The sequence below is a fragment of the Callorhinus ursinus genome, unplaced genomic scaffold (genome assembly GCF_003265705.2).
Source record: "Callorhinus ursinus isolate GAN/ISIS: 27379988/994484 unplaced genomic scaffold, GSC_fseal_2.0 scaffold5, whole genome shotgun sequence".
Lineage (NCBI taxonomy): Eukaryota > Metazoa > Chordata > Mammalia > Carnivora > Otariidae > Callorhinus > Callorhinus ursinus.
The window spans coordinates 31605388-31625293 of record NW_027397067.1 but is presented as its reverse complement, the minus strand read 5'-3'; the positions used below and the strand labels follow the sequence as shown (position 1 = coordinate 31625293).

Here is a 19906-nt window from a genome sequence, read left to right as displayed (position 1 = left end):
GAAAGAAAGAAAGAAAGAAAGAAAGAAAGAAAGAAAGAAAGAGAAAGGAAGAAAGAAAGAGAAATTGTTGAAAGACAACTGTCTATAGGTCTCTCATGTTTTTGTCCCGCTCACCTCCCATGGAGGTGTTGTGAGGAAGACATTTGGTCCCTTCTATTTTAGACAATATTTTCAAAGATATTTTCTAGTGAGCAGCCTTGAAATAGAGAAATAGTGTCTCTTGCAAAAAAGATTTTCTTGCAGTCTTGTAGGGATTACTGTGTCTTTCCAGAGCAAAAGCAGGCATTACTGTCCAGAATAATACAGATAATGCATCCTTTAGAAGAAAAGGCAAATACACTGTCCATTTAAAAAGATTTGGGTTCTCTAAGATAGGAGTTCCTTTCCTGTAATGCAACCTACTATGTGTGCAATATCAACTGGCCTTTCTTCACATAACTGTGGAAATTGGGCTCCAGGAAATAGAATAAAAATGATGATTCTCTGGCTACTGCTATTGTTCTGAGTAATAACCCATCCTTTAGCTCTGACTCCAGAGTCTCATGTTTTTTACGAGCATTCATGAAACTTCAACATGTCAGTTGACCCTGGCTAACTCATTCTGGCCCTGGAAACTTTGTGTCATGTTTTTGGCTCTACAGGGTTTTTGTAGTATGATCTTTTATTGCAAAAATCATACAATAATAAGCTTATAGTCAAGGTGTCTGATGGGCTTTTCATTATCCCTACCATCCACAGCCAACTATATTCCAGAGTATTGGGATGGCTTCCCCCCCGCCAAATTTCTCAAAACAATTTCTGATTTTACCTCCCTCTTTTTCTCCTGGTCCTTAAAACTTTAGTATGGTAGGTTAGTCATTGACATTCAGGGTGGATGTTCTCAAATAGGACCATCCCTACTGACTAATTCCTGAATAATCATCAAAACAAAAGGGATGGGAGTTTACAAAGATTTATTTTACAAATTTGAGATCGTGCTTTCGCCATTTTGGGGCATGATGAATCTTTCTTATCCCTAATAATACCTTAGCTCGACTGGTTGATATACCCTCTGAGTGGCAGCCTAGCCAAAGAGAGACCTAGAGGATTCCAACTTAATTCTTGTTTAGCTACCTGGATTCCCTTGTTGGACTGGCATGGTCTTGGAACATAAAAGATAGTAATTGCATATTTGACCACAATGTTATATCCCTCTATATTGGCCCACAATGGTATTTGTAAGTTTTATAAAAATTCCCTTGTCCTTCTTCCACCTGACATTTCTAGACAAAATGTGTGGGTATATGTATGAAATGACTGGAAAAATTGCTACTGGAATAGAATACACTGATCTTTGGAGTCAAGGGAGAACACAAATTTCAAAACTTGATAAAGGAACACCTCAGATCCCAGTTATGGGGGAGAGAAGGACATTAATGATACTTATCATTCAGAACTGCAAATTGCCTTAGAGCATTACTCATGAAGGAAAATTATCTGGTGCATCTTTCCCAAATTGTTTCAACTGCTTTAAATTTAGTTGACTTTTGCATTAGCCATCCCATGCCAGATTACTCTGGCCATGATTTGACTGCTTATTTCTTTAAACCTTTCTCATAAAGTTTGAATCAGCAGCAGATGGTCCCAAAACTTACACCTCCCAAGCAAACACCTCACAACATTTGTAGATTTCTTCCAAAACCTTACTGAGGTGAACAAATGCCACTTTGGAAGGTACAGAGAGTTCTCTATAAGAAGCAAAAGATGTGTTTGTTTGCCATGTCAGAAGCTTGCTATAGTGTCTCCTTCATAGGAAAAAGTCAATGTTGTAGGCAGAATTCTATGATCTCCAATGACAGATTCTCTTTTACAGTCCCCTTTCCTTTGAATGTAGGTGAATCCCATATATATGATACCACTCCTATGACTATGTTACATTTTAAGGCAAAAGGGAGTTTATGCTGGGCCGGCCTGACTTCATCAGTTTAGTCCTTCAGAAGCAGAGATCTCAGGTAGAGAAGGCTTGCTCTATCTTCTATAATTATGTACTTGAATTAATTTAATTATGATTAAAAAGTCAGTCTGCTTTTGTAGCCATTCAAGAAAAAGGCCATGCTGTCCCATTTGTTATTTTTATAAATAGAAATGTCCAGGGTAGAAAAATAGTACATTAGGGGACTTCAGCTAAAAGTAAGTTCTCAGGTTTCTTTTCCCCTCTTTTTCTCCATTCTATTCTTATTATCATTTGTTATATTTTTAAGTAATCTACCTTGAAGTCCTCAGGGATATCAATGACAACAAGGTAAACTGTGAGACCTGGATTATTTTTTCCACTTTTGACTTTGCTTAAATGTCAGATTTGAAATTTTAGATTTTACTTTCTCTCGGATCTCAGAAGCTTTTTTTGCTACTAGATGACTATTTGAAGTGAACTTTGAAAACTTGATTTTTATTCCAGAAACTTTTTTCTCATCATTGGCCTCCTGGAACTTCCACTTACCCATCAAACAGTTAGAAACTAAATATTTCTTAGATAACATGAAGGACTAAACACAAATTGTTTACCACATGTGGCTGTTAAGGTGATGTGTTAAAGTAGTGTCTGAGAAGAAAGAATACTAAAGCTTTAGCACAGAGAAGTAACAGTTTTCATCCATATACAAAAATTAACTTCAATTAAGTAGATGCAGTATTTGAAATGAAAAATTTTAAAATAAAAGCCCTTTTATGAATAATTTAGTTTTTGAGTACAATTAGTTCACTAATGCATAAAAAGATACAAAGATTTCTAATAAAGTACAGCTTTAACTTTAAGGAACCTCAGTTTTTATGTCATAACTTTTCATAGCAAAGGTTAAGTTTAAAAGTTTGCATTTATTACTCATTAGGAGACCACCTGAAACACACATTTTAACTTCTGATAATATATTTAACTTTTGAAAGTATTAACTAGATTACTTACACACTAAGTTCTGAATACTTTGACTGCTTTATTAACTATTGCTGTGTAACAAACCACCTCAACCTTTGTGCCTTCAAGCAACAATAATTTAAGTAGCCTATGATTCTGTTAATTGGCAATTTAAGGTGGGTTCAGATGGATGTTTCTTCTCGTATTAGATATCCTGGGTGGGTTTACTCATGTGTCTACAGTCACTTGGTGACTCATCTGGGAACTGGCACATTTAGGATGGCCTCATTAACATGTCTTGTTATTGGCTGGATGTCAGCTGGGGTGATAAGAATAACTGGGGAATGTGTCTCTCATTGTCTAATAGACTAGCCTGGACTTATGCTCATGATAGCTGGGCAGATTTCAAAAGAAAGAAGTATACAAGTCTTCCTTACGTAAAAGCTCAAAATGAGCACCCAGTTACTTTTACCACATTGTATTGGCCAAAGCAAGGAGAGGTGAAGAGACAGCACTATCTAATGAGAGGGGGTCTCAAAATCACACCATAGGGGGTAAGTAGCCATTTTCCAATCAGTCTTTCACACATTCATTATTTTATTTAATTCTCCAATTAACTTTTGAGGTTGATGTTATTATCTCCTTCTTACAACTGAGAAAACACAGGCCTGAAAGAATTAGTAACTTGGATAAAGTCACACTGCCAGGGAGTGCACAGCCAGTATTCTAGCATTGGCCTGTACTGAGGCTACTCAATTATTAGCTACTATGCCATGCACTCCAAAATAAGTTTACATGTTTTGATTGGATTTTCATCTAACATTTGAATCTATGAGTGCCTACTCAAAAAGAAAGATGAATAAGCAAAACTGAAAAGACTTCTGGTCTTTCCCATAGATCCATTTTAGTATTTTTTTGCGGGGGCGGGAGGTAGGTGATTTAACCCTCCAAATGTTTGCTTCTTTCACTGCTATATCAAAAAATATACATGTGTTTGGGATTAGGAAGATAAAGAGGAATAAAAGGAAAATCTGTTGCAGCTCAGGAATAAATCTAGACATAAAAGTAAATCTAAAGCTATCATTAAAAATACTCATGTCTTAAGCACAGAATTCTCAAAGCTGTTTCTTACAGATTACAATCCAAAGATCTACACAGTGTCCTACATTTTCCCAAAGACCATCATTTTTCTTTCTTAATTTTGAAAGTCTCAGATATAACTATTTTATTCTTGAGTTTCCTGTCTTTGTCATACTGATTAGTGTCTAAATAAGCATTCTTTTCCTGAGGTTGTGATTTCTTTCCTTGGTGTTTTTTGCTGTTCACTTTAATTATGGTGATCTATCAGAAATCATTCTTAAATGAGCCAGGGGACACTGAATTTGGCTTGATTGTTGATAATGATACATCCTATAAATCTCACTACTGGATATAGAAATATCATTAAAGTCACACAGAGATGTCAGTATAAGAAAATTCACAACTTAGAATTAGAGACTCTGTTTCCTGTAAAAGACTACCACAGTGTGAAGGGAAGTGGTGACAAAGTTGCTGTAAAGCAGATGAAAGGATGTGAATAGTCACCATATACATCTCATGAGGAGTATATTAATTAGCAGCTATTTATTACAGCAAACCAGAAAAAATATAGGCATTAAGGTGTAATTAGTGTTAAAAAAAAACAGATAACAGATTTGGAAAACTGACGGATTTGATAAATACTGTAACTAAAGTATAACAAAGTGCTACAGATGATAAGGGCTGCATAACTGGAGGGTTCAAACTCCTTCTTGAGTTAATGAAGCAGATCATTTATAAAACCCCCTTCCTTTGTAAACTTAGTCCATGTAGACTGAAGGCAAACTCTCACACCATGTTTGAGAAAATGATTTTTTAAAAATGTGTTATAGTTTATTCATACTTGAATAGACACACTTGGAACATTTGCCAACCCTCATGACTTTTCTTCATTGAATGTGTTGTTTAAGTGACCAAATGAAGCCACAAACCACACAAAAACTGACTGGATCTGGAGGGAGCATGTGCTGTGCTTATTTCTTTAACCAGTGATCAAAGAAATCCTTTATATATATGACAGTGAGAACTCAGAGAAAAAATACTAATTAGTTGATGGCTGAAAATCCTCAGTCAGGACACACAGTTCACTGGTGTGTGAGAAGAGAGGCAGTTTGGAGAGATTATCAGTAGATGGAAATAGGGCTTTAGTTGAGCTAGTTTCGTTTTCTTTGAAATCAGGTCACTGTACCTAGAACACAACGCACTGAGTATAGTTACAGGTACCCAGGTGGAAACTTGACAAAAGTAACCTCCCAATTTCTGGTACACTTCACATGATTTAGGGGGTAGTGAAAAAGTGTTTTTGACTGACACTTTTTTGAGAAACTAAAGATAAATTCTGTGTGTGTGTGTGTGTGTGTGTGTGTGTGTGTGTGTGTCTAAACAATCTAACTGTGCAAAGATTCAGGGGAAAAAATGCCTCAGTACTCTGATATAATGACCTAATACCAAGCATGAATATTGATTTTTTTAATTTTTTAAAATTTTAAAAATATTTTCATTTATTTATTTGAAAGAGAACATGCATGGGGGTTGGGGGTTCAGGTTCGGGGGGAGGAGCAGAAGCAGAGGGAGAAATAGACTCCTTGCTGAGCAGGGAGCCTGTCACTGGGCTTGATCCCACAACCCTGAGATCATGATCTGAGCTGGAGGCAGATGCTTAACTGACCGAGCTACCCAGGTGCCCAAATATTGATTTTTTTAAATAAGATTTATCAAGGTATCACATACCATAAAATCCACTATTTTTGAGGATACAATTCAATATTTTTAAATAAATTTAAATAGTTATGCAAGCATCACTATAATCTAATTTTAGAAAAACAAATATTGATTATTGAAAGAATAGAAATATCATCAGAGATAACACACCATGCCATTAAAAATTAAAATATCTAAAAAGTATATATATATACATATATAGCATAAAAGATATATAGTAGAAAAATATATATATTTCTTTGTTTTTCCCTGAAAAAACATATTTTTCAGTTTGTAAATGAAAGAATATAACATTAATCATGGCACATATAAAGGGAACTGAATACTGCTTTACAAACCAAAGTGAGAATCCAAATATAACACAGAAACAAGACAAAATAAAAGAATAAAAATGTAAGATCATTGGGCATAGGAATGAATTGAACAAAGCAGATGAGCTTCCTCAGGTGAAGGTAAACTAAATATTTGCAGTCAGCTTGATTGATGATGCTCCTGAACTTTAAGGGGTCCTGTTTTCTGAAAGGATGAAGGCCAAAGAAATATTACCACATATTATAGCAGCTACTGCCCTTTTTCGGTCATCCCTAACCTTTTTCAACTCTCTTTAGCAAAACTTCCTTTTTTTTTAAGATTTATTTATTTATTTGAGAGAGCAAGAATGAGAGAGAGAGAGTGTGTACGTGAGAGGGGGGAGAGTTAGAGGGAGAAGCAGGCTCCTCGCTGAGCAGGGAGCCCGATGCGGGACTCCATCCCGGGACTCCAAATCATGACCTGCGCTGAAGGCAGTCACTTAACCAACTGAGCCACCCAGGTGCCCCTTTAGCAAAACTTCCTTAATTGCTAGGCTACCTTGCTCAGAATATTATTTTCTTGAATTCATCCATTCACTCACAAATACTTATTTAATTCCTAATATGTGGAAGGCATCATTTTAAGAACAGGGGCTACAATATTACAGAATGTCTTTCTTCATGGAGATAACATTTCAATGGGGGAGAGAGGCAATAAACAAAGAATCAAATATAATATCAGCCTGTGACAAATTCATAAAAGAAAAATAAACAGTAAATAAGGCTGGAAGGAGACTGGGAAGGGGATCTATTTCAGATAGGGTGGTTAGTGAAGATGTCTCTGAAGTGATAATAATGGAGTAGAGGTTTGAATGAAGTGAGGGAGTAAGTACTATGAACATCTGAGAAAACAGCATTCAGGCAAAGGAGTAAAAAGTGAAAAGTCCCTGTAATGTATTTGAAGAACTTCAACAAAGCCAGAAGGACTTCGGCAAAAAATCAGATGTATTTAGTGGCTGGATCATATTGGGTTTTATGAGCCAGGGGAAGAATATAAATATTATTCTAAGTAAGACGGAAGTCATTGATGAGTTTTGCTTAGAAGTCATGAAATCTGATTCCACAGACAGGGCCAAATGAATAAGTACATATGTGTATATCTGCTTATGCAATATGTGTTGTTGTACTGGGATACACTGAGCTAAAGAAGTTAGTTATCAAAATGCTGTTCTCTATAGGAGTAGGCTTAAGGTAATTACCTACCTAGGTCACAGGCATATATCTAGAGAGAAAAGGCTAATTAAAAAGAAAACATGATACAAATGAGATTGAGTCAGTTTCCTGGAAGCAGGAAGTACCAGTTTCCTGGTACTTTTGTTGTCAAAATGAGGTGAAATTGATGAATACTGAAGTTGACAGTGAATATATTGTTGACTAAACATAAAAGTTTGAATTCAAGACAGTAAGAACAGTATCTATCCATTGGATAATTTTTTTCATTAAAACAGAACAATTTTAGACTTTTATGCTTCACAAATGAATTGGTCATCTAAAATTGCATTTTACATACCTATCCCAGCAGCTTTACTCTAAGGCAGTCTTTAAATTTTTCCATTACTTGTATTTAGTATTTGGGGAAAAAAATAATATTAATTTTTTATTCAGTTGTGATAATAGTGGTGTTTTTTATGATGTCTTTGCAAATTCTGATCCTTCTGCTTCAGATCCACTCTCATCTTTGGCTAATTCCTACTAATTTTTGAAGACTTACCTTAGTATTACTTCTCAGAAGTGTTTTCTGATCTCTCATATGAATTAGCCATTCAGCTAAATAACAAATATTTATTGAGCATGAGCTATGTGCTTATAAATTATTTATGTGCTTTTCTAGGCAATGAATAGAATGAAAAACAAGGCAGAGTGCTTTTAATCAACACAAATTCTGTGGCTCTTAAGGAGCTTGCATTCTAGGGTGAAGAGACAGAACACTAACACAGCATTTCCTACTATTCTAGTGTTAATTTCTGAGTCTCATAAGAAGTAAATTAAAATAATGTGATAGAGACTCTCTTCTGGGTGGTGGAGGGATTGGAAGAATGTTACAATTAGAAATAAGAGCACGTGGAAAAAGCTCTGATATGAAAGTAGGCTTGGCATGTTCAAGGACAGAAAGAACAATGTGAGAGTAGTTGAAATTAATGTTGGTATTTAGAGGAAGTGGGAGAACTGAAGCAGGTAGGCCAGTGGGAGGAAGACTGTGGCAGCCTCGGTGAGAGATATTGGTTTCTTTGACTTGGATTTTAACACTAAAGATATTAAAAAGTGTTTAGATTCTAGATATGTAACAGAGAGGGAAAAAAAAACAATTATCAATATGTTGAATATAAGGAGTGAGGAAAAGTCTCAAAAATAAGTCCTAAATTTTGGCTGCAGCGATGACAACAACAGCAATAACAACAATAATAGAAAATAAGGCTCAATAAAGATTGATATATTATTGCTCCAAGGTGAGGCACGGTTTTAGTCGTAGAACTAGACTTAAAAGTTCTATCCCACTGAGTATATATCAGTGTCTTTCTGCCCACCCGAATGAGGAAAACTCATTTTCAGATTAATGGTATTAACCACTCAATAGCTTTTAGAAGGTAGGTATTGATAATTAGAGAAATGTGATGTATTTTAAAACATAAATTTATTTAGCATAACAAGACTCAGTTCAAAGAAAAGTATGTCTTTAAAGACATCACAATGATCACAATTGGTAGAAAGGCTATCACAATACTAGTAGTTCTTAAAACTACTTAGACACAATTGCTTGAAAAAAGAATATTTCTAGACTTACTCTCTTCAGCTATAGCAATAATAACAGTAGTTGAGCTTTTTTATTGTTTTATTAACATCTGTCAAACTGCTTATTTCAAAGTGACTGTGAAATGACTTTTAAGTGAATAAAGTAAATGTATATTGTAAATCCCAGTGTTTCTGTTTATTCTTTGTTTCTGTACTGCTGTTTTCATGGCTGAGAAGTGGAATAACTCAATGCTGCTCTAAGTCTACTGCTGAGATTTCCCAATATCCGGTACCAGTCCACAGGATGTAGGAATCAGCTTCGATTACAATAGCCCTCCTCCTCAAGCCTAGAACACTTCTTGAGCACAGCGGGCCTCTGGTAACTGGAAAAGATATCAGTTCTTCAGCCTAGAAGTGATTAAATGATTGAGTCAGCACTGGCAAAGCTTCTGACACCACATGATCGAAGGTCTACTGTTAAAAACTACCTGGACTGAAGTTTTGAGCGCATTTGGGCTTATGATTCACAAATTTAATATGAATTAAATTGGAATACCTAATACAGATGCTAAATTCTCAGTTAATCAATTCATCAATTCATTAAAAATACTGTTTCTGCGGGTGCCTGGGTGGCTCAGTCGCTAAGTGTCTGCCTTCAGCTCAGGTCATGATCCCAGGGTCCCGGGATCGAGCCCCACATCAGACTCCCTGCTTGGCAGGAAAACTGCTTCTCCCTCTGCCACTCCCCCTGCTTGTGCTCTCTCTCTCTCTCCCCCTGACAAATAAACAAATAAAATCTTAAAAAAAAAAAATACTGTTTCTGGAGCAACAACCATGTCTCAGAAACGTGGCAGAGTATATCTTTGGATATTATATTTACATTTAATGAATTCCTTCCCACCATCATTTAATGAATACTACAATTAATGTAATTATTTTGTGTGCCTCTGCCTACATTCATTTGGAAAGTTTGTCAGGTATGTAGAATTTGAAATGCAGATTATGGATGGCTAAAATTGGCACATGTAAGTGTTCTATTAAAATCCTTTCTATGGGCGCCTGGGTGGCTCAGTTGGTTAAGCGACTGCCTTCGGCTCAGGTCATGATCCTGGAGTCCCGGGATCGAGTCCCGCAATGGGCTCCCTGCTCGGCAGGGAGTCTGCTTCTCCCTCTGACCCTCTTCCCTCTCGTGCTCTCTATCTCTCATTCTCTCTCTCAAATAAATAAATAAAATCTTTAAAAAAAAAATAAAAAAAAATAAAATCCTTTCTATAAGGGTGCCTGGGTGGCTTAGTCGTTAAGCATCTGCCTTCTGCTCATGTCATGATCCCAGGCTCCTGGGATCAGGCCTGCATCCGGCTCCCTGCTCAGCGGGAAGCCTGCTTCTCCCTCTCCTGCTCCCCCTGCTTTTATTCTCTCTCTCGCTGTGTCTCTCTCTGTCAAATAAATAAATAAAATCTTAAAAAAAAACCTTTCCATTAAATTATTTCCTTTCTATTAAATTATTTTCTACCATATATTCATTCATTGGGGATCTAGTATTCGGATAATTTTTAAAGTTCAATCTAATATATTTATATTATGTCTGCTGAAAGAGAACTGGAGAAAACATGTGAAAATTATATTTAGATTATAATGATAGGAGTGGCCATAGAGAACTCTAGTTAGAATTCTCATTTAATAAGTAAACTGTGCAGCTCTGTGACGTTAAATGACTTTTCAAGACTGTACATCTGGTTTTGGTAAACTCAGGAAAAGAACTTGGCTTGCCTTCCTTATTTTCCATCTCTCTTCAGTTTCTTTCCAAGATATTCACAGCAACCTGAAATTATTATGATTATACAAACTCTGCTGCCTTTCTTTTAGAAAGCTTCAGGTTTGACATACTGTATCTTAAGATACATTCTTTTAGAGGCACCTGGGTAGCTCAGTCAGTTAAGCGTCTGCCTCCGGCTCAGGTCATGATCCCAAGGGTCCTGGGATTGAGGCCCACGTTGGGCTCCCTGCTCAGCAGGAGCCTGCTTCTCCCTCTCCTTCCGGCTTGTGCTCTTTCTTGCTATCTCTGTCACTATCTGTCTCTCTCTCAAATAAACAAATAAAATCTTTAAAAAAAATTCATTCTTTTACTCTCAATCAGGAAATTTTTTTGACAATTCTGAGTTAAGATATACCCAAGTACACTGAATAAAATTACTTGGCAGGCCTGGCAAAATGGCATGTTATCTAGTAATTTCTTCAGAGTAAAGTGTTCATCTCTAAAGAATTTCTGAATTTTGTGATTCATTATACATAAGATTATAGATACATCCCAAGTTCAAGCCTGACCCCTAACTTGACATCCCATTTTAACCTTGAACCTTCTGGTTATTGGGTTTTATATATGTTAACAAGATAATCACTATTGCAAAAGAATCCTTGATGTTAAATACTCTGTCCTCTTGTTATGAATGAATGAAATGTCCTATCAAATCCCGTGTCTATATTCAAACAGAATCTTAGATGTCGTCTTTCTACTAAGTTATAGAGAAATTCTGACTTTGGATATGTCAAATATTCTCACTATGGTTTTTACACCTTGCATTTGCAGATCAATTTTATCCAATACCACTGAAAAGCAAGTAACCAACTTTCATTATATACAAGAATTTCACAGCTCCTTTGGCTCAATCCCCTTCCAAAGAAAGATATATTGATACTTTAGTCCAGAAAGTCTAATGACAAACCCTAATTGTGTAACTTTTTTTATCATAAAGAGATTTGCCTCTGAGGAAACAGATGGCTGTGAAAGAACACTAGCAGATCAAAAAGAATAAATCAGTCGCCAGAGTCATAGCCTAGGAATGAATTAGAAGAAAGAAAAACCCCTTATAAAACTCTAAGCAGGAGGCTACAATTAGAATGTAAGTTTTATGAGCCCAGTGGTATTATTTTGTTCACTTTGAATCCCCAGTACCTAGGAAAGTGTTCTGCATGTACAGATGCTCAAAAAACAATGATAAACAATTATTGAAAGGATGAAATAATAAAATGATATGATATGATAGTAAGAAAAAAGATTTAAATATTCAAGGATGAGGAGTCATCCCCAAGTATAAGATTTCAAGTTGTTAATGTTTTCATTTCTCTATTTTATTAATGTATACTATATATTATTAACCTCACTTTTCTTTTTTTGAGGAAGACAATTTAATTTTAACAGGAACTGAGGATTCTGCAGTTAATATTTCACCTGAAATTGGATTCAGATTGCATTTGGATATATGAATCTCTTCAGTTGTGCAATGCACTACATTCTACCTATAACTAAATTTTTTTTAAAAAAACTTTAGTGAAAATGTGCACATAAGGTCACAATTGTGTCACAATCCAAAATAAGACATATAACGGAGGAGACACTCCGATGACTTGTTTAAAAGCTAAAAATTTCATTGACTGCTAAAAAAAACTAGTGATAGGAAGTAAGTAAGGCTTTTTTTAAAATGCTGAGCAAGTCAAATACAAGCTAGGCAGACTTTCAGATGAGATGGTGACAGGAGCATACACATTCAACGTTTCTCATTATAATGGCCAAATTAATGTATAAAACAAGAAAGAAATGAAACTAGGGAAGAATGACATTTAAATGCCAGATACTTCAAGAAATTTCTGTTAGATACTCTAAGGATAAGATTAATTGATAGAAATCTCGTCTTATTCAATAATTTACAGGTGACAAATACGCTTAATGAGAAACAAAAATGTGGAAAGCATTAACATTATTACTTGTGAGGTACCAGGCACTCTTCTATAAACTTTACATGCCTTACTATGTTTAATTCTCCCAACTCCATTAAGTATCTATTCTTGTCAGCACAGAAATTTCAGTTACTTACCTAGGAATTCACATTGTTACTAATTTTCAGAATCCAACCTCAAGCAATTAAATTCCAGAGCCAACATTCTTAACTAATCTGTTGTCTTGACTTATAAATTAATGGTTAAATGAATGATAATACATCTATGTGCCTTAATTAGAGTCAATAAAATTCACAGTCATTAAAAGTGTAATTTGGAAAAATGTTTAACGACATGTATAAATATTTCCAACTCATGGTTGAATTGGAAAAAATTATTTTTTAAAGATTTATTTGTTTATTTGAGACAGAGAGAGAGAGAGAGCACAAGCAGGGGGAGTGAGAGAGGGAGAAACAGGCTCCCCACGGAGCAGGGAGCCCAACGCAGGGCTCGATCCCAGGACCCCGGGATCATGACCTGAGCTGAAGGCAGACACTATGACTGAGCCACCCAGGTGCCCTGAATTGTTCATTTAAAAACGGTGTTTATGTTATGTGACTTTCTCTTCAAATAAAAATTCTAATGATAATAAATAAATATAAAATTTAATTCAGATTTGTACATCTGTCATCACATTTGAATGTAATTTTTATAATAGCAAATTGCAGAAGTGGTATTTGCAATTTACTATCTGAAGTACTTAACAGTTCACCTTTGCTATACGTAGAAATTACAATGAATTATAGTGGGTTTTTGGCTGTTTGGGAAAAAAAACTAACTTATTGAAGCAGTGGGTAATAGTCACACTCAGTAGCATCATTGGTGGAAGTGACAACTTTAAGGCAGGAAATGAGAGAATGCAAACAGCTTTAACTACCTAAAGTTGCATGGCTGGAATAAGCATATGCCTCCCTGAGCCTGTGTACATGTATAATGAAGAATGGACAGAGGCCCAACCAGCTTCATATACCTGGCAAGTAGGAGGATATGCACATGTGAATAGCAGATACAAAAGAGTCCAATGAAAGTACAAGATAGAAAGACTTACAAATGGCCTGACTTTCAATGTGTTCCCTTATGCACAGAGCCATCAGACAGAAACCTTACTAGATTGAGGTAGTTAATCACAAATCTCTATCTAATATTTATCTGTCCACCAATCTAAAAACATATAAGAATGACACCTATGAAGTCAGGTTTAAAAATAAAAATATTTATTTTTTAAAAATTAGAGACATCTGCAGTACCCCACTGCAAGTGAGACTAATTTCACAAATTTAGTTTGACAAGTTATCAAAGAAAGAAACAAATAGAAAAAGAAACACAAAACAACACAAACAAATTTCAGAGGGAAAATAAAATCTGTAATTGGTATAATATGCTATCCAAAATATTCAATTTTGAAAGAAACAGGAAAGAGTAATCCATATTTTAGGAGAAAAATTGTCCATAGAATCAGTTTCCAAATGTTTTTATATGTTGCTTAATAAACAATAGACAAACATTTCAAAACAGCTACTATATTAAAAGAAGCAAAAGAAAGCACACTTAAAAAATTAAGGGAAAGTGTGTAAACAATAGAGATAGAAATTATCAAAAAAGACCCAATTGGAATTTCTCAAGTTGAAAAGTACAATAACAGTAATTAAAATTTAAAAATTTTACTAAGGCAAAGATGGTGGTGTAGTAGGAGGACCCCTGGCTTGCCGTGGCCCTTGAGCACAGCTAGATACCTATCAAATCATTCTGAATACTCAAGAAGTCAACCTGAGGACTGACAGGACAAACTGCACAACTAAAGGGAGAGAAGAGGCCACTTCAAGGAAGATGGGAAGTTCGGAGACTGGTAATGGGGAAGAAACAGATTGCAGGTGCTGTGGGGGGGAGGGAACCGTGGTTGTGGAGAAAGGCGAGAGAGAGTGAGTAGAGTACACAGCGAGAAGCACAAGAACTGTTCCCCAAAGCCATTGGCTCAGAAAAGGAGAGGGGCTGAATTTCCTGAGTTTTTGCAACCAGTGGGTCTCAAAAACCGGAGTTTCAAAGGTCCCCAGACTTGGCTGTGATAGACACCTGAGGACACGGCCCTACTCCTGGAGCAGAGGCAGGCAAATAATCCCAGGCCGACTGCATAAACTAAGGATCACCTAAGGGGCACAGGGAAAGATAGTTCGTACTTTTTGGAGCACATCTATGAGAGGTGGCATTGCCTCTCCACGGAAAAAACTAGTGGGTGCCATTTCCCTCTCCCGCCCCTCAGCATAAACCAAATTCAGTAAACAGCACAGAACCAATACTGGCTGTCTAACATGCTTACACCAAGTCCACCCCCCTGTGCTCCACTGGTATGGCTTTTCTCAGGCAAGCTGGCCTAACTACAAGTGTAATGGACCCCTCCCCCAGAAGATCAGCATAAAACCCTGCGTGCACCACACCTACTGACCAAAAAGTTTGCAAAGCTTCAATTCTAGTGGAAAAAGAATCAGGTCTCTTTTAAGCAAGCAGAAAAAAACACACCTAGTTAACACTCACCACACTGTGGTCAAGGTCCAAACACCCCCATGCATGCAAGGAGAAATTCTTCAGAGAGCTGACCTGAGGAATAGAGCAGCCATAACATAGCCGCAGAGTGTATACAGCACACACCAGAGATACTTCCTGAAGTGCCAGGCCCTGGACATTATATGACCCCTTCTTCATAAACCCATTACTCTCAGGAGCAGGTAACATAACAGGCTTTCCTAACACAGAGAAGAACACAAAGACCTAGAGAAAATGCCAAGATGGAGAAATTCATCCCAAAAGAAAGACCAAGAAAAGATCATGGTGAAGGATCTGATAGAAGCAGATATGAGTAATAATATACCTGACACAGAATTTAAAGGAACAATCATGAGGACACTAGTGGGCTTGAGAAAAGCATAGAAGACATCAGGGAGACAATTACCACTGAGATAAAAGAGCTAAAAACCAAAAAGGCCAAAATGAAAAATGTGATAACCAAGAATTGAAACCAACTGGATGTAATGACCACAAGGATGAAAGAAACAGAGGAATGAATAAATGATATAGAAGATAGAATTATGGAAAATAATGAAGCTGAACAAAAGAAGGAAAGAAAAATCCTGGATCTTGAAAGTAGACATGGGGAATTCAGTGACTGCATCAAGCATAACGACATTTGTATCACAGGAGTCTCAGAAGAAGAAGAGAGAGAAAAGGGAGCAGAAGATATATTTGAGCAAATTACAGCTGAAAACTTCCCAAATCTGGAGAAGGAGACAGACATGCAGATCCAGGAGGCACAGAGAACACGCATCAAAATCAATGAAAGCAGGCAACACCAACACATATTGTAGTTAAATTTGCAAAATACAGAGATAAAGAAAAAAATTAAAAGCAACAAGAAGTCCCTAACTTACAAGGGAAGACCAAGAAGGCTAATTTCAGATTTCTCCACAGCAATTTGGCAAGCCAAAAGGGAATGGCACAATATATTCAATGTGCTGAATGGGAAAAAAATCTGCAGCCAAGAATATTCTATCCAGCAAGGCTATCATTCAGAATAAAAGGAAAGATAAAGAGTTACTTAGACAAAAACTAAAAGAGTTTGTGACCACTAAACCAGTCCTGCAAGAAATATTAAAAGGGACACTTTTAGTGGGAAAGAAAGACCAAAAGTGACGAGACTAAAAAGGAGCAGAGAAAAACTCCAGCAACAATGACAAAACAAGTAATAAAATGGCACTAAATATAACTATCCATCATTGTAGATTATCTATCTATTATAAACATTATCTATCAATAACCACTCTGAATATAAATGAAATAAATGCTCCAATCAAAAGATATAGGTTGTTAGAATGGTGTAAAAAAAAAAAGCCTATCTATATGCTGCCTACAAGAGATACAGTTTAGACATTGACACCTGTAGATTGAAAGTGAGGATATAGAGAAACATTTCCAATGGAAATGGACTTCAAAAGAAACCTGGAGTAGCAATATTTGTATCAGACAAATTATATTTTAAACCAGACTGTAACAAGCCATGAAGAAGGGCAATATATTATAACAAAGGGGACTACCCACAAAAAGAACTAACAATTATAAATATTTATGCCCCCAACTTGGGAACAGCCAATTATATAAAACAATTAATAACAAACATAAAAGAACCCATTGATAATAATATAATTATAGTAGAGGACTTTAACACCCACTTACCAGACAGATCATCTAAACAGAAAATAAACAAGGAAACAATGGCTTTGAATGACACACTGGACCAGATGGACATAACAGATATATTCAGAACATTCCATTATAAAACAGCAGAAAACACATTCTTTTCAAGTGCACATGGATCATTCTCCAGACTAGATTCCATACTGGGTCACAAATCAGGCTTCAACAAGGACGAAAAGATTGAGATCATACCATGAATATTTTCTGACTGCAACACTATGAAACTTGAAGGCAACCACAAGAAAAAATTTGGAAAGACCATAAATAAATGGAGGTTAAAGAAAATCCTACTGGGGCACCTGGGTGGCTCAGTCGTTAAGCATCTGCCTTCGGCTCAGGTCATGATCCCAGAGTCCTGGGATCGAGTCCCACATCGGGCTCCCTACTCGGCGGGAAGCCTGCTTCTCCCTCTCCCACTCCCCCTGCTTGTGTTCCCTCTCTTGCTGTGTCTCTCTGTGAAATTAATAAATCAAATCTTAAAAAAAAAAGAAAAAAGAAAAGAAAATCCTACTAAAGAATGAATGGGTCAATCAGGAAATTAAAGAAGAAATTTAAAAATACATGGAAACAAATCAAAGTAAAAACACAACTGTCCAAAAACTTTGGGATGCAGCAAAAGTGGTCCTAAGAGGGAAATATGTAGAATACAGGCCTGCCTCAAGAAGCAAGAAAATCAAATAAGCAACCTAACCTTACACCTAAAGGAGCTAGAAAGATAAAACAACAAATGAAGTCTAAAGCCAGCAGAATGGAGGAAGTAATAGAGAGGGGAGCAAAAATAAATGATATAAAAAACAAACGAAAACCCCAGTAGACTAGATCAAGAAAACCAGGAGCTGGTTCTTTGAAAAAAAATTAATAAAATTGATAAACCCCTAGCCAGAATTATCAAAAAGAAAAGAAAGAGACCCAAATAAATAAAATCACGTCTGGTCTCAGGAATTCAGCTGAATGGGGATCAAACCATTCTGAACACCTACGAACTCAACAGGAGACCGAAGAAGAGAGTAGCAACAACTCTCTGAACAGAGAAGCGACCACTTTCTGGAAGGTAGGACGTGCGGAGAAGTGAATCCGAGGCGATATTCGGGAGGATAGACGGCGGGGGAGGGGCCTCCGCCGGCCGCTTCTGGCAAGTGCTAGAGCCGCGGAGCAAAAAATCGGACCTTTTAGAAGTTGGCTCCGTGGAGGGACGTCGCTGCAGTGGCTAAGCGGGGGGTGGAATCCTCCCGGGACAGTGTGGTCTCAGGACCCTTGGGGTCACGGAGAGACCGGGGGTGCCTGAGTGCGCCAGAGCTCCCAGGTATCAGAGCGGGGAAGCTGGCTGCAGAGACGGAGCAGAGTCGCGGGCTCTCAGCTCGGGGTTGCCATAAACTGTGATCCGCGGCCCAGTCGGGGCACGGCTCCTCCAGCAGGGACCCAGCAGGCAGCAGATCCGGGGAGACTCCCCTTCCTTCCCGGGGAGGAGCGGTGCGGGAACGCACTGCAGGGATCTGCTGGGTTTGGAGACTTTGCGAGGGGTCGGGTGCCAGAGATAGCAACGCTCGGTCACAGGCCGGGTGAGCACGGAGTGCGGCTGGAGACCGGGGACACGGGAGTGACTGCTTTTCTCTGGGGCCACACTGAGGAGCGGGGCCCCGAGTTCTCAGCTCCTCCGGGTGGAGATTGGGAGGCCACCATTTCTGCCCTGGTCCTCCAAGGCTGTACGGAGAGCTTGCGGGGAACAAAAGCTCCTGAGAGCAAACCGGAGCAGCTTCCTTAGCCCGGACCCACAAGGGCGGGGCAATTCCGCCTCCGGCAAAGACATTTGGAAACCACAGCAACAGGCCCCTCCCCCAGAAGATCAGCACAAACAGCCAGCAAGCCAAGACCAAGTTGATTGATCAAGGAGAACGGGAGAACTCCAGCGCTAGGGGAATACTGCACATAGATTCATGGCTTTTTTTTTTTTTTTTACCATGATTCATTATTTCATCAAAGTTAATTTTTGTTGACTGTTTTTTTTTTATTTTTCTTTTTCCCTTTTTTAACCAACATCTTATCAATCCCTTTTAAAAAAAAAAACATTTTTCATTTTTCATTTTTAGAGTCATATTTTATCCCTTCATAGTAGTTACCCTTATTTTTGGCATATATATATAAGTTGTTCTCTCTTTAAAATTTTGAGGTACAGTTACTTCTAACAGATCAAAATATACCCTAAATCACTAGTGTATGGCTTTGTTCTAGTCTCCTGCCTGATCACATTCTCTCCCTTTTTCCTTTTTTTTTTTCTTTTCTTAAATCTTCTTTCTTTTTTCAAACAACTTATCTTACCAAGTCCTTTTATAAAACCTTTTATAATTTTCATCTTTACAGTCATCTTCCATCCCTTCATTGTATCAACCCTTATTTTGTACATATATGTCTTTCTTCCTTTAAAATTTTAGGAGGCACTTTTTTCTAACAGACCAAAATACGCCCAAAATCTAGTGTGTGGCACTGATCTATGCACTAGCCTGATCATATTTGATCATATTCTGCTTTTTTTGTATTGTTTTGTTTTTGTTTTTATCTTTTTTTTTCTTTTTTCTCTTTCTTTTTTCTTTCTTTCCCTTTCTTTTCCCCTGGTTTCAGGTCTTTTCTGATTTGTATACAGTATATTTGCTGGGGACGTTGTAAACCTGTTAGCATTTCGTTCTCTCATTCATCTATTCTCCTCTGGATAAAATGACAAGACGAAAGAAATCACCTTAGCAAAAAGAACAAGAGGTAGTACCTTCAGCCAGGGACCTACTCAATACAGACATTAGTATGATGTCGGACCTAGAGTTCAGAATCATGACTTTAAAGATACTAGCTGGGCTTGAAAAAAGCGTGGAAGTTATTAGAGAAACCCTTTCTGGAGAAATAAAAGAACTAAAATCTAACCAAAACGAAATCAAAAAGGCTATTGATGAGGTGCAATCAAAAATGGGGGCACTAACTGCTAGGATAAATGAGGCAGAAGAGAGAATCAGCGATATAGAAGACCAAATGATGGAAAATAAAGAGGCTGAGAAAAAGAGAGAGAAACAACTACAGGATCACGAGGGCAGAATTCGAGAGATAAGTGATACGATAAGACGAAACAACATTAGAA

General features: G+C 37.2%; 1 long non-coding RNA gene across 2 annotated transcripts in view; it reads right to left on the bottom strand.

Annotated features, from left to right (window-relative positions):
- Nucleotides 1–8911: 8911 nt before the first annotated feature.
- The window catches only part of LOC141372739 (uncharacterized), a 167110-nt gene continuing 156115 nt past the window's right edge, over nt 8912–19906 (bottom strand). For both annotated transcript variants that reach the window (XR_012378140.1, XR_012378141.1), the window contains one exon: nt 8912–9177. This is a non-coding gene — a long non-coding RNA (uncharacterized lncRNA). The remainder of the gene's footprint in view (nt 9178–19906) is intronic.